Source organism: Pleurodeles waltl, chromosome 2_1 (genome assembly GCF_031143425.1).
Source record: "Pleurodeles waltl isolate 20211129_DDA chromosome 2_1, aPleWal1.hap1.20221129, whole genome shotgun sequence".
NCBI lineage: Eukaryota > Metazoa > Chordata > Amphibia > Caudata > Salamandridae > Pleurodeles > Pleurodeles waltl.
Genome location: NC_090438.1, coordinates 216,382,256 through 216,396,994, shown reverse-complemented (window position 1 = coordinate 216,396,994; position 14,739 = coordinate 216,382,256).

The window sequence follows — 14,739 nt, the reverse complement described above, 5'->3', positions numbered from 1 at the left end:
GGATGGGGTGATGATGGAGGAAAGTCCAGGGTGTTGTTCCAGTCTATTTGTAGTAAAGGTGCATTGTCCAAGGGGACATAAGAAGTGAAGCAATGGCAGTTCAAGGTTGACAGGTTGACAGAGTGGGACACAAGGGTGACAATCAGGAGAGTCTCATTTCCTGGCGGGGTCTTGGCAATAGGGTCTGGCTTCTGCCTGGATCTCAGGGAACGTTTTTGTGGTGGTTCTCCTTCTGGAGAGCGAGGGGTGCTGTGAGTCCTGTTGTGGGGCCTCTTGTCCACTTGCAGCAACAGAGGTGGAAGGCAGTTCAGATGTCTGGCTAGTGGCGGGGCCCGCTGTTGTGAGACTGCCTCCCTTATAATGTTGGCCATGTCACCCAGCACCCCTGCAATGGAAACCAGTGTTGTGTTGATGGCCTGCAAGTCCTCCCTGATCCCCTGGTACTGTCCCTCCTGCAGCCACCTTTTCTCCTGCACTTTGTCCAGGATCTGGCCCATTGTGTCCTGGGAATGTTGATATGCTCCCAGGATCTCAGTGAGTGCTTCCTAGAGAGTCAGTTCCCTGGGCCTGTCCTCCCCCTGGTGTACAGCACTCCTCCCAGCATCCCTGTTGTCCTGTGCCTCTGTCCCCTGAATCTTGTGCCCACTGCCACTGACCCCAGCTCCCTGATTGTCTTGCGTATGAGGTGTGCCCTGGGGTCCCTGTAGAGGTGGACACACTGCTGATTGACGTGTCCTGGGGACAGAGGTGTGGGTACGCTGGGTGGGTGCTGTGGTGGTGTTTCCAGATGGGGGAGGCTCTGTGGTGGTGTGTGACTGTGCCTGGGTAACCGACTGTCCAGAGGTCCCTGATGGGCCAGGTTGGTCATCCAGATCCAGGCGACCAGAGTTGCTGTCATCACTGGGGGAATGGATAGTGCTGGCACCTCTTCTCCGGTAGCATTAGCTGGGATACCTCTGGGGATGTAAATGAAGTGTTATTGTTTCTGTGTGTGACATATTGTGCATTGGTGGGTTGCCCTCTTTGGTTGTATTTGCCCTGGCAGCTTTCACTTTTATAAGTTGGTATATGGTGGGCAAGCTGATTCTCTCTAGTGTGCATGCTTTGGTGATAGGTGTACATGCAGGTCTGTGAGTGATGTCCATGCATTGGTAGTGCATGCAGGGCTTGGCATTGGAATGAGTGGGATGTGATGGTCGGGTGTGTGGGAAGTGGTGAAGTGATGGGAGTGAGGGGAGGGTATGTGATGGCATGCAGGTTGGGGGGTAGTAGTAGTGTGCAGTTGACTTACAAGAGTCCAGTTCTCCTCCTACTCAGGCCAGGCCCTCAGGATGCATGATTGCCAAGACTTGTTCCTCCCATGTTGTTAGTTGTGGGGGAGAAGGTGGGGGTCCACCGCCAGTCCTCTGTACAGCGAGTTGGTGTCTTGCTGCAATGGAACGTACCTTCCCCCGTAGGTTGTTCCACCTCTTCCTGATGTCATCCCTGGTTCTTGGTTGCTGTCCCACAGCCCTGGCCACGATACTCCGCCTTAGCTCCATCTTCCTAGCTATAGATATCTGCTGCACCTGTGCTCCAAATAGCTGTGGCTCTACCCTGACGATTTCTTCCACCATGGCCCTTAACTCCTCCTCTGAGAATCGGGGGTGTCTTTGTGGTGCCATGGTTGTTGTGTAAGGTGTGTAGGTGAGGGTGTGTAGGGTAATGTGTCGGGGTGTGTGATGTGGGGTGCGTGAAATGTGTATAAGTGTGAGTGGTATGTGGCTCTGATTGTGTGAGTGGTCTTGCTGTCTCTCTCTGGTGGCAATTAATTGTAGTCGTAAGGGGTTGTGGGTAATGTGGGTGTGTGTTTTATAGTGGTGTGGGTGTGGTGTGTGTATGGGTGTCAGGTGTGTGTTATTTAAATTGACCAATGTAGTGTTGTTTTGTATGTGTGTGTGTATTTTGAGCGCAGCGGTATGTACTGCCAATGGTTTGCCACGGTGATTCGTGGGTCATAATGTGATGGGCGTTGGTCTGTTGGTGTAACGGTGTGGGTTTTGATGCCGCCAGTTTATCACTGACCTTTGGTGTGGCGGACTTGTGTCGCTGGTCAAATAGTGACGGATTGGTGTGTGTGTATGATAATATGGTGAACAGATATCCGCTGCGGCGGCGGTATGTTGGCAGCAGTCAGCATGGTGGTAAGTGGGATTAACCACCAATGTCATAATGATGGCCATAAACTGGGTCCCTGACCCCACCAAATCAGACACTTCTGGACCAGATGCTGGAACCTGTGAAGAGAAACTGCTTTGCTGCCCAAAGGACTCACCTGGACTGCTTTGCTCTGAAGGACTGCTGCCTTGCTGTTGCCCTCCTGCCTTGCTGGCCTCTAACTTTACTGAGAATTGCTCTCCAAGGGCTTGGATTGAGCTTGCCTCCAGTTTTCTGAAGTCTCAGGGCCAAAAAGTCTTCATCTCTTCAAGGAAACTCCTTGTGCACCAAAAGTCAATGCACAGCCTGCCGGAAACGACACACAGCTTGCCCTGCGATGAGAAAATTGCCGCACAGCCGAACAGTAACTATACAGCCCCACTTTCTGAGCGAATATCAGGGCAGCGCCTGCATTGCGACCGGAAATTCGATGCACTGCCCTACCGGATCAACGCACAGCTGAGCTGAAACGACTCAGCCTGACTTCGTGAGTGAAGAATCAATGCAGTGCATGCCGTGCAACAAAAAATCTGACGCACCATCTACTGGATTGACACAATGCCTGTGCCTTCTTCCCTCACACCTAGGATTTTTCCCTGCATCGTCCCTGGACATCAAAAGAACCCCACATCACAGTGAGGATCCAAGACCTTGCCCCGGAAAATCAATGTAAAGCCCCTTGCAGCATGGAAAGAAACAATGCATCATCTGTGCCGCATCGGAAAATTCAACGCACACCTTATTTTTCCATGTATCTCCTCCCCTGTGATCTTCGTGCATGGTAATTTCGAAGCAAACCAAGTACTCTGTGCAAACAAGAGACAACTGTTGATTTGTAAGATCTAAGACTCTTTTTAAACTTGCAAAAGTGATATCTCAACTTGTGCTTATTGAATCATAATTGTTTTAACCTTATTTTAATCATATGAATATTTTATATTTTTTTCTAACCCTGTGTGGTGTATTTTTTTGGTGTTTTCCCTGTGCTATTGCATGGTTTATTGCACACATTCTTTATACATTACCATTTAGGTTAAGCCTGACTGCTCAGTTCAAAGCTACCAGAGGGTGGGAACAGGATCATTTGGATTGTGTGTGACTTACCCTGACTAGAATTGTGGTCCTTATTTGGACAACAGTGTATATCTCTGCAACTAGATACCCCATTTCTAACCAGCGTGAATTTACTTCACAAGTTTCAAGAAGCAGAGCCCCAGGCGCTTCACTGAAATAATAGCACTCCTAAGAGAAAGCCCAAATTTTAATGTTGAGTCAAAAGAGGTAGACCGATAAATGGCTTTATAGTGTGTAACATGAACATCTGAGAAGACCTTTGGGGAATTAAATAGAAACTTATGAACCATGTCTAGAACCATTGTAGAAATACAGAAATTACTCTTTAAAAGACTGAGTACTATTCTGTACAGTTCTGATCTTGAACATTTCACAGGAAGCACTGGAATAATGATGATACCAGTCCCTAAGAGTGAGGAAACAAAACACATGCTAGTAGTCTATATCTTTGTAATGATCCCTCTACATCTCATGTTTGATTGGCTGTGTTACCAGAAATTCCCTTTCTGTTGCTTCTTGTTTTGAAGGCCTCAAGGGTGACGGGATGTCGATCTGGAGGCATACGAACCTAAGTTGTTGCTGCTGTCAGACCAGTTCCAAATTGATTTCTTTCTCTCTGTTGTTTCCATTGTGATTCAGCACCTAGTCTACTTCTCAATTTCTCCAGGGTTAGGGGAGAATATGAGGGGGTGGACTATGATTTTGACACCTTGTTGTAAGCTTCTTTTGAATTCTACTCTCTCTTCTTCAGGGGTGTTTACAGTTCCCTATGCTTGTAGCATCTGCCTCCTCTGCATGCCTTACCTGACAGCTCTCCACCATGGATTGCCCACCCCTGGCTTGCCTTCCTGGAAGTATGTTCCTGAAGAGTTTTGTTAACAGAGGGCTTTTCACTTTGTGCCAGTCTGGTACTCCCATCTGCTATGTCTCCTCTTCTCAATTGCCTGTTGAATTTCTTTCCCTATCTTCTCTTAAGTTGTTTCCTTGCCCTTAGTGTCAGTAGTCATGCTATTACACTTAGATCTTCTGTTCTGAGCTGTTGCCTGTTTTGCAGTCTTGAACTCCTTCATTGATCAGCAGTTGTGCATCTTCGCTTGGTGGCTGCTGTAGCGAGCTGCCTTCTCCTTCCTGTCCTGAATTTCCTTAGTTATCTCAGAGGTGATCCTCATGTGCCTCTCACTCTACTCTAAAATGGGTGTCTATGTTGGAATGGTGGACTGTGATGCTTAATTTCACGTTACTGCCTATTTTAGTGTCAGGGGTGTTTCCTGGACAATTGTGGTTGCTGGTGTGTCTGGCCATCTCTGCACTCCTCCTGGGGTCTTTACCATATTTCCTCTTTGAAGCTGTTCCTTTCAATTTTTGTTTGCAGCTCTTGGAGTCAGTGAGTATCTTTATTTTCCCTACAATCAACATCCGTGGTGGTTATCTCCCTTGTCTAAGAGGCTCTATTGGAACTTGGGCTTGCTGTGGTGCCAATTTGCCTTATGGCGTGCCCTTATAGATGCCTTACTCCCACCTTTATGTTTATGTTTTTGTTCATCACTGTGTTGCACATTGACATTGCAGGCATCTGCACTGGGCTCCTCTGCTCTAGTTCTAACTGCTGCTACTCTCCCTTTCTCAGTGGAGCAGTCTGTTGGGTTTTGTCAGTTCACTGCAGGGACACAATGGACTGTCCACCAGATTTTCATGTTTCATCAGTCTAGATGTTGCATGGGTCTTCTCTGCAGGACCAGTCTGAGGAACAAAAAGCAGCCCTGGCAGGAATGTTCAATCCCGCCTCGCTACCTTCCTCTGCTCTATTTCTCTCTTTCCATCCGACAATTCTATCTCTAGCCTCCTTTCCTCTCTCTTTTCTCAAACTCTAATCCATTGCTGCCTCCCCAGCTCCCCCTCCTTTTCTTGAAGCCCCTTGCCCTGCAGCAATTAATCCTTGGGTGCTGGGGAAAATTACAAAGGCTGCAGCTGCAAAGGCCTGGGCTTTCCAAAACGTCCTCCAATAGCTCCAGACCACTGTGGAATTGCCTTATGAAATATAAAGTCAGTCCGGCCCTGCTTCTCTGAAGTCCGATATAGATCTGGCTAGTGATTCAGCGGCTGCTGGGGTTGGGTGTGAGCTCCACAGCAGTTCTTAAGAACTAGACATGGCTGGATGGCATACTAGTTTTCTATGGAATGAGTGATATTGCTGCCTTCCCTTATCAGTACTTTCCCATTTCTGTCCTTTGCACTTTTGTATGGTGTTAGTGCTACTGCTGCCGTCTATTGCAGGGAGTTTTGTTCCTCCTTCCAGTATTTATGACCTTCTGGTACCCTTAGTGACTGGCCTTTATGGAGTGGTGTTTTGTTTTGGCTTCTCACAGCTTCATGCCATTCCTGTGCAGTTATGGCCAATCTCCTATACCAAGTACCACTGGTGAGCTTAAACATTTTGAACAGGAGCAGCACAGAGACCGGGATTGCACAGCATTTGATGAGAACACACATTCAAAACCTTTTTGAAGATGGTGCTATCTGTGTGAATTTCTTAAGCATAGTTACTTTAGCTTTGGCCTGGCTGCTCCAAATAATACTGATCTACAAATTAACAGCTACATCTCAATTCATAGAGAACTAAAGAATCAGCAAAAACAGAAGGTCTCCATCTGATAGCATCAGCACGTTCAAGATTCTGTCTTGGAATAGCACCAAAACAAGTAAGCTGTCAGAACTTGCACATTCACTAATTCATCCACCTATACATCCATCTCAGTGACTTAAGCACCCATTTCAGAAATCTGTCTGTAAACTATGGCGGTCATTCTGACCGCGGCGGGCGGCGGTCACCGCCCGCCATGCGGTTACTGCCGAAGGACCGCCCAGCGGTCAAAAGACCGCGGCGGCCATTCCAACTTTCCCGCTGGGCCGGCGGGCGACCGCCAAAAGGCCGCCCGCCGGCCTAGCGGGAAAGCCCCTACAAAGAGGAAGCCGGCTCCGAATGGAGCCGGCGGAGTTGCAGGGGTGCGACGGGTGCAGTGGCACCCGTCGCAATTTTCACTGTCTGCTAAGCAGACAGTGAAAATCTGTATGGGGCCCTGTGAGGGGGCCCCTGTACTGCCCATGCCAGTGGCATGGGCAGTGCAGGGGCCCCACGACACCCGTTCTCGCCATCCTGGTTCTGGCGGTGAAGACCACCAGAAACAGGCTGGCGGGAAGGGGTTCGGAATCCCCGTGGCAGCGCTGCAAGCAGCGCCGCCATGGAGGATTCCCTGGGCCAGGGGAAAACCGGCGGAAAACCGCCGGTTCCCCTTTTCTGACCGCGGCTTTACCGCCGTGGTCAGAATAGCCCAGGAAGCACCGCCAGCCTGTTGGCGGTGCTTCCGCTGCCCTCCGCCATGGCGGTCATGGACCGCCAGGGTCGGAATGACCCCCTATATGTCACTCATTTCTTAATTGTGCATGTTATGTTATTGGGAGACACTTGCTTGGCTACTGCCATACTTTTTCTGTTCTGTGAGGCAGTAAAGCTTGTTCTGCTTCTGCTAGATTTGTAACTATTCTGTAACAAGAATGATTTGTGCTGATAATGCCCTCGCTTTACCTGCCCTCTGAAGTTAGGAATCTTGCATGGTTTCTGCCCAAAGTGTACCTGTTCTATAAAGAAGGGTGTTTCCAATGCTGCTGCTCTATCTTCTAAAAATACAAAGGATATTTTGAATGCACTTGCATAACATGCCAGGCCAGTCAGAAGCTTTTGTTGGACCTGGGGCAAACACTAGCTACGGAGCCCTGACCCAGAGACAAGTTTCAATCACAACTGCCTAGCTTATAATTTAATGTAATGTAATGTAAGGTGGACTTGTAGAGTACTGCTTGTCACCTGTGAGGGTATCCAGGTGCTGAACAGGTTCTGAACAGGTGAGAGTAAGTGTGTGGTGAGGCTGCACCTGAGTCCAGGTAATCTTAATGGTCCTACAAGAAGAGTAATTAAAAAGCTAGGTCTTCAGTTTCTTGTGGAATTGAAGAAGTGAGTAGGAAGCCCTCATGTGTTAGGGAGGTCCTTCCAGGATTTGGCAGCTTGGCAGGAGAATGATCGACCTCACATTCTGCTTCTATGGATGCAGGTTGTGTGTGCTAGTGAGGGTGATGCTGAGTTGTCTGGTGGTTTGGTGGCAGTGAAGCTGGTGATTTGAGGTGTGCGGTTCCTGAGTTATGTAGTGTCTTGAATATAATTGTGAGAAGTTTAAACTAGCAGCACTCTTGGGCGGGGAGTCATTCTGAGGGTTTTTTGAGGAGGGAGGTGGCTTTGACGTGCTTTCAGTTATCTGGAAAGGTGGCTGTCTTGAAGAAAGTGTTGATGATGGAGGAATTGCAGCACTGATCATGGCTCTTCCCTGGGGGCAGAGGTCTGTGGGTGCCCCTGAGTGGGCTGTCTTCATTATTTCTACAGTGTCCTCAATGGATAGAGGGTTCTATGCTGTCAGTTGGTAGTCTTTGTTTGATGAGGTTAGCATTCTAGGAAGGTCGATGAGGGTTGGCTGGAGTTTGAATTTGCTATAGGTATTGGTGATTTTTGTGACGAAGAAGTTAGAGGGTTTGTTGCAAAGTTATTGTGTAGGGTTGATGGTGTTGGTTGCGGCTGTTGGGCTGGTGAATTCTTTGATGATGGCAAAATGTTCCTTTCAGTTGTTGGAGCTGATTTGATCCTCACCATCAGGGCCATTTTCTTAGTCTCTTTCAGTTAATGGTCATATAGTGGCTAAGTGTGGCCTTTTACATGTTTCTTAGGGTGGTTTCTTGGGTGGTTCTCCATTTCCTTTCAAGTTGTTTGGAAACTCTCTTGGACTCTTTGAGGTCAGCTTTGTATCAGCTAGCTGTTTGTTGGATCTTTTTGGTTTGGTGTTTTTCAGGGGTAGAGGGGTATTGTCAAAGGTGGTGATCCAGTTGTTGAAGTTGTTTGGGTCATTGATGAGTTTGTTGGTGGGGTCTGCATAGTGTAGCTGGAGGGAGTTGAGCCACTCGTTTTCTGTTACTTTCTTCCAGTAACTGCTTGGGATGTTGCTAGACTATGTAGGGGTTGTTGGTGTCCCTGTTATGTAGAAGTGGATGATGGAGTGGTCCGTCCTTGTGAGTGGAGTAATGTGGCTGACTTTAGCCTTGTTATTGGAGGAAAAGTTGGGGTTGTGGGTGTCTGGCGATGTGATTAGGGCCTTGTGTGACCTGGCTGAGGTGGATGTTCTGTAGACTTTCTAGCAAATCTGGGGAGTTGGCCTCCAAGAGGTCAATGAGATCACCTAGGTTCCCATGGCAAAGGATGCAGGGAGGTTGGTGAGGAGGTTGCTGAAATGAGTGCGAGATCCTGGGACCGGTATGCAAGGGTGCCCTTGATAGTGGATTTACTCTCTGTCTGAAGCTTGAAGTGTATGTGTATTTCACAAAAGTCACTTCTGGGTCACTGTAAGAGGTAGGTACACTTGATCATATCTCTGTGCTTGATGGCGAGTCCTCGTCCTGGTTTATGGGGTTGGTCCTGGTGAAGGGTTTTTTATTCAGTAGGGATGGCTGCAGCGAGGTCTAGCATCAATGTGAGGTTTACCATATTTCAATGAGGAAGAAGAGGTCTGGTGCATTGGAGTCGCTGAGGTGCATACAGAGTAAGCGTGTGTTGAGGAGCATGCATGCAAATAAGTGTTGTTGTGCAAGGTGGGTGTGTGGAGCTGTATGAGTGTCTTGAGTTCTGACTTGGTGAGGGATGTGATATGTATGCACAATAGGGGGGGTGGGTGTGTGGAGGAATGTGAAGTGACAATGCGAGCAGACAAAGGGGCCCACTTTGGACTGTGTTGGATCTCTGCAGCATCATTTATGGTGGTGTCCAAGGTTGAGCAGACAGAGCTAGTCTGCAGTGTAGCTGATCAAATGATGTGGCTCTGGGCAATTACTTTTCTTCCCTCAGCCTCCTTTTCTAAAATCTTCATTTTTGAGCACCTTGATATAATTCAGTTTAGGATGTGCACTGTACAAAAACCTCTATCATACATGGTATAAGAGACCACAATGTTGCTTCATCAATAACAACAATAAAGCGATTGCATAGGTGGCACTAGACAACTGACTTCCCTCTTAGGTCATCCCACCGTCACTTCCAGCACTGGGGCATTTCTTTTTGAATTAGCTGTGCACCTGACAAAATTTCATTCATTCATTCATGCACTAATAAAATTGTCATCAGGCAGAAGGGTAACGAATGGGATACTCATCCAGGATTGGAACTGCAAATTGTATTATCTGGAAACTTGGTTTCAATCCTGGCTTCCAAGAGTGACCAAACAGTATGAGTCTAGGCAATTATGTTTCTTCCCTGTTCATTCTTTTAGATGATCATCACAAATAACTCACTTGTACAACAATTTCTTGACTAGTTTGATAGGCCCTAATGTTTTGCCATAGGAAAAACAAGACAACTGACGTCTCTTGAGTAAAGAGCTGCTCTTCTCAGCCTCTACTATGCTGAATTTCTAGACAGAGGAGGCTGCCTAGAATTATGGGACTCAGCTGTCACTGCCTCACTACCACTCCCCTAGGGGTATAGGTAGCAAAGCAGGCCATGCTTTGGTGTTGGTCTGAAGGCCAATTCACTCCCCACATAAATCAGCTGTGAGTTTGGCTTGTCAGTGTGGGCATTTTCTGTTTTATAGCGCAGGCTAAGATTGCAGAGACTCATCCTGTGAAATGCTGCACGTTCTGACAGTATCACCAATAGCACATTATGAGGCCTCTTTAAGAGGTGAGGTCTAAGGAAATTTGCCCCATTTCCCTCCTCACCTTCAGTTTGAGACTGGTGAACATACTACATAAAGCAATGGCTATTTTAAAATATTTGATGTGAGATGCCTATATTACAGGAGAAGACACCAAATCCCAGAGGGGTAATATTCGAGCATGAATACATATTGATGGAAAAAAGAAGTGGGGTCCAATGCTCTGCCATCCTGTTCTAAATCTTGCAACAGTGTAACAAAGGGAGAACATAAATGTTGATATAATTGACATAGCCACATCCACAATAGGGAAATAATCACTAAGAGACTGTACAAACAGTGAACAGTAGTTCTTGTGAATGCGTTCCAATGCAAGATATGGAACAAAGTGATAAAGAGTACCACTCTAGTTAGGTGAATCTTCATTAATTTATATGAGTTTGTGAATGTATGTTAGTTTCATAAGAGGGCCAAATGTTTTTTACTTGTATTTTTATAGAACTTCTACAACAGTCCTTTAACCCCTTAGCTGCTAGGCCTTTCCTCTCACCCCTAGGACTGAGCCCTTGTTTTACTATTTGGGCTAGTTTGCACTTAGGCCTTCATAACTTTTTGTCCACATAAACTATCCACGCCAAATTTGCCTCCTTTTTTTCCAACATCCTAGGGATTCTAAAGGTACCTAGAGTTTGTGGAGGAGACCAAGAAATTAGCCAAAATACTGCAAGAATTTTGTATTTTTTAAAAGTATTTGTAAAAAAAAGGGTTGCAGAAGAAGGCTTGTGGTTTGTTCCTGAAAATGGCATCAACAAAGGGTTTGCAGTGCTAATATCACCATCCTCCCAGCTTTCAAGAACATGCAGACTTGAATCAGAAAAACACATTTTTCAAAACAATTTTGTCATTTTACTGGGACACACCCCATTTTTACTATTTTTTGTGCTTTCAGTCTCCTTCCAGTTAGTGACAGGAATGGGTATGAAACCAATGCTGGATCCTGAAAAGCTAACCATTTCTGAAACATAGACAAAATTCTGAATTCAGCAAGGGGTCATTTGTGTAGATCCTACAAGGTTTTCCTACAGAAAATAACAGCTGAAATAAAAAGATATTGAAATTGAGGCAAAACAAATTGCCATTTTTCTCCAGGTTTTACTCTGTAACTTTTTCCTGTGATGTCAGATTTTTTAAAGCAATATACCATTACGTCTGCTGGACTCTTATGGTTGCAGGGATATATAGGGCTTGTAGGTTCATCAAGATCCCTAGGTACCCTGAGTCAATAAATGAGCTGCACCTTGTAATGGGTTTTTATTCTATACCGGGTATACAGCAATTCATTTGCTGAAATATAAAGAGTTAAAAAGAGGTATCAAGAAAACCTTTGTATTTCCAAAATGGGCACAAGATAAGGTGTTGACGAGCAGTGGTTATTTACACATCTCTGAATTCCCAGGTGCCCATTCTAGCATGTGAATTACAGGGCATTTCCCAAATAGATGTCTTTTTACACACTGGCTTACATTTTGAAGGAATAAATGTAGAGAAAGCCAAGTGGCAATAACACTTGTTCTGCTATTCTGTGTTCCCCCAAGGCTCCTGATAAAAACGGTACCTCACTTGCATGGGTAGGCCTAATGCCCGTGGCAGGAAACGCAACATGGACGCATCACATTTTCACATTGAAAACTGACTTGTTTTTTGGAAAGCGCCTAGCTAGGGATTTTGGCCTATAGCTCAGCGGGCACCTAAGGAAACCTACCACAACTGTGCATTTTTGAAAACTAGCCACCTGGGGGAATCCAAGATGGGGTGACTTGTGGGGCTCTCGCCCCATAGGTTCTGTTACCCAGATTCCTTTGTAAACCTCAAAATTTGGGGAAAAAAACACTTTTCCCTCACATTTTGGTGACAGAAAGTTCTGGAATCTGAGAGGAGCCACACATTTCCTTCCACCAAGCGTTCCCCCAACTCTCCTGATAAAAATGGTACCTCACCTGTGTGTGTACGCCTTGTGCCTGCAACAGGAAATGCCTCAAAACACAACATGGGCACATCACATTTTCCCAAAGAAAACTGAGCTGTTTTTTGCAATGTGCCTAGCTGTGGATTTTGGCCTCTAGCTCAGTCGGCACCTAAGGAAACCTACGAAACCTGTGCATTTTTGAAAACTTGACACCTAGGGAAATCCAAGATGGGGTGACTTGTTGGGCTTTCACCAGGTTCTGTTACCCATAATCTTTTGCAAACCTCAAAATTTGCCAAAAAACACACTTTTTCCTCACATTTCGGTGATTGAAAGTTCTGTAATCTGAGAAGGGCCACACATTTCCTTACATTCAGTGTTCCCCCAAGTCTCCCATAAAAATGGTACCTCACTTGGGTGGGTAGGTCTAGTGCCCATGACAGGAAATGCCCAAAAACACAACGTGGACACATCACCTTTTCCCAAAGAAAACAGAGCTGTTTTTTGCAAAGTGCCTAGCTTTGGAATTTGGCCTCTAGCTCAGCCGTCACCTAGGGAAACCTATAAAACCTGTGCATTTTCAAAAACTAGACATCTAGGGGAATCCAAAATAGGGGGACTTGTGGTACTCTCACTAGGTTCTGTTACCAAGAATCCTTTGCAAACCTCAATATTTGGCAACACAAAATGTCCTTCCACCCAGCATTTCCCCAAGTCTCCCGATAAAAATGGTACCTCACTTGTGTGGGTAGGTCTAATGCCTGCGAAAGGAATAGATCACACAGCGGTCAATGTTGGTCCTTACATGAGGGCAACTGTTGACCCTCAGGTGATCCATTCCTGACGCAGGCACTAGGTACAGGCACTCAAGTGGGATAGTGTTTTTATCAGGACAGGTGAGGAAACACTGGGTTGTAGGAATTATGTGGATCGCAGCATATTGCTGTAGTTTGTGTGGCAGAAATGCAAGGAAAATTAGAGTTTTTATTCAACATTTCACATTTGCAGGGTATTCTGGGTAATAAAACTTTGGGGAATCCACACAAGTCACACCTTTCTGGACTCCCCCGGATGTCTAGTTTCAAAAAATGTCTGGGTTTTTTATGTTTTCCTATATGGCCGCCGAGCCCAAGACCAAAAACACAGGTGCCTGCCTTGCAAAACCAGTTTGTTTTGTGACACATAGGGGGTCATTCCGACCACGGCGGGCAGGCGGAGACCGCCAGAAGACCACACCGCGGTCAAATGACCGCGGCGGTCATTCTGACTTTCCCGCTGGGCCGGCGGGCGACCGCCAAAAGGCCGCCCGCCGGCCCAGCGGGAAAGACCCAGCAACGATGAAGCCGGCTCCGAATGGAGCTGGCGGAGTTGCTGGGGTGCGACAGGTGCAGTGGCACCCGTCGCAATTTTCAGTGTCTGCAAAGCAGACACTGAAAATCATTATGGGGCCCTGTTAGGGGGCCCCTACGACACCCTTCCCGCCATCCTGTTCCTGGCGGTAACAACCGCCAGGAACAGGGTGGCGGATAGGGGGTCGGAATCCCCATGGCGGCATTGCAAGCAGCGCCGCCACGGAGGATTCCCTGGGCCAGGGGAAAACCGTCTGGAAACCGCCGGTTCCCCTTTTCTGACCGCGGCTTTACCGCGGTGGTCAGAATGGCCCAGGAAGCACCGCCAGCCTGTTGGCGGTGCTTCCGCGGTCGTTGGCCCTGGCGGTCGGTGACCGCCAGGGTCAGAATGACCCCCATAGTTTGGATGTCTCCACATTACGATTTGGGTGGTCGGATTTGGGTGGTCGGATTTGGGACTGAACTAAATTGGGGAGCTCCCAAGAGAGCACTCTCTCTCTGTGCTTGCGTCCGCATGCACCTGCTCTCTGGGTTGGGTTAACTCACTTTTGTCCCATTGCACAGACACTGCTTCTGAAGGGACAGCAGGACTGTCCTCATCACCTCCCTAATAATCACTGAAAGAGGAATTATCGAATGGGACTTCTCTGACTGAAAAATCACTCCCAGAGTCTGCGCCATTGTCCCATCCCTCAGATGCTGTCTCAGTATCTGCTGTCTCAGTCTCTGATCCTACATCAGAGCTGTCCTCTATAAAAGTGAGGGTCATCTCTGCTACTGGCTAAACTGTTCCACTAAAACACTAGCCTACGTAGACAGTCATAAAATTGCTGGTGTGTGTGTGTGTGTGTGTGTGTGATACGTGCAACAGTAGAGGTCACCTTACCTTAAATTTTTCCCTCAATCAGCACGTTCTTTCAAGACACTTTGCAAGCTGCAACTGCAAGACAACAGGCGGCGAATATATATATATATATATATATATATATATATATATATATATATATATATATATATATATATGCAGATTACTTTTAATATGGGTCTGGTTTTCTTGGGGGCCGATCGCAGCCCCCGAGAAACAGGGAAACCGGGAAACTACACACGCATTGACAAAAGTGATCTATATATATATATATATATATATATATATATATATATATATGTGTGTAGATAGATATGTCTACAGTATGAATCTACATAAATAGATATATCTATCTATATATATATATATATATATATATATAGATCTGTATATATAGATCTATATATCTTTTTAGTAGTTGTCTGGTTTCCCTGGGGGGTCATAGTGGCCACCAGGGAAACCATACAACTACAACAACAAAAAATGATTGCCCCAACAGGGGGTTGCCCTGCTCACGGGTGACACCCTGTCAATTTCTTTAAAAAA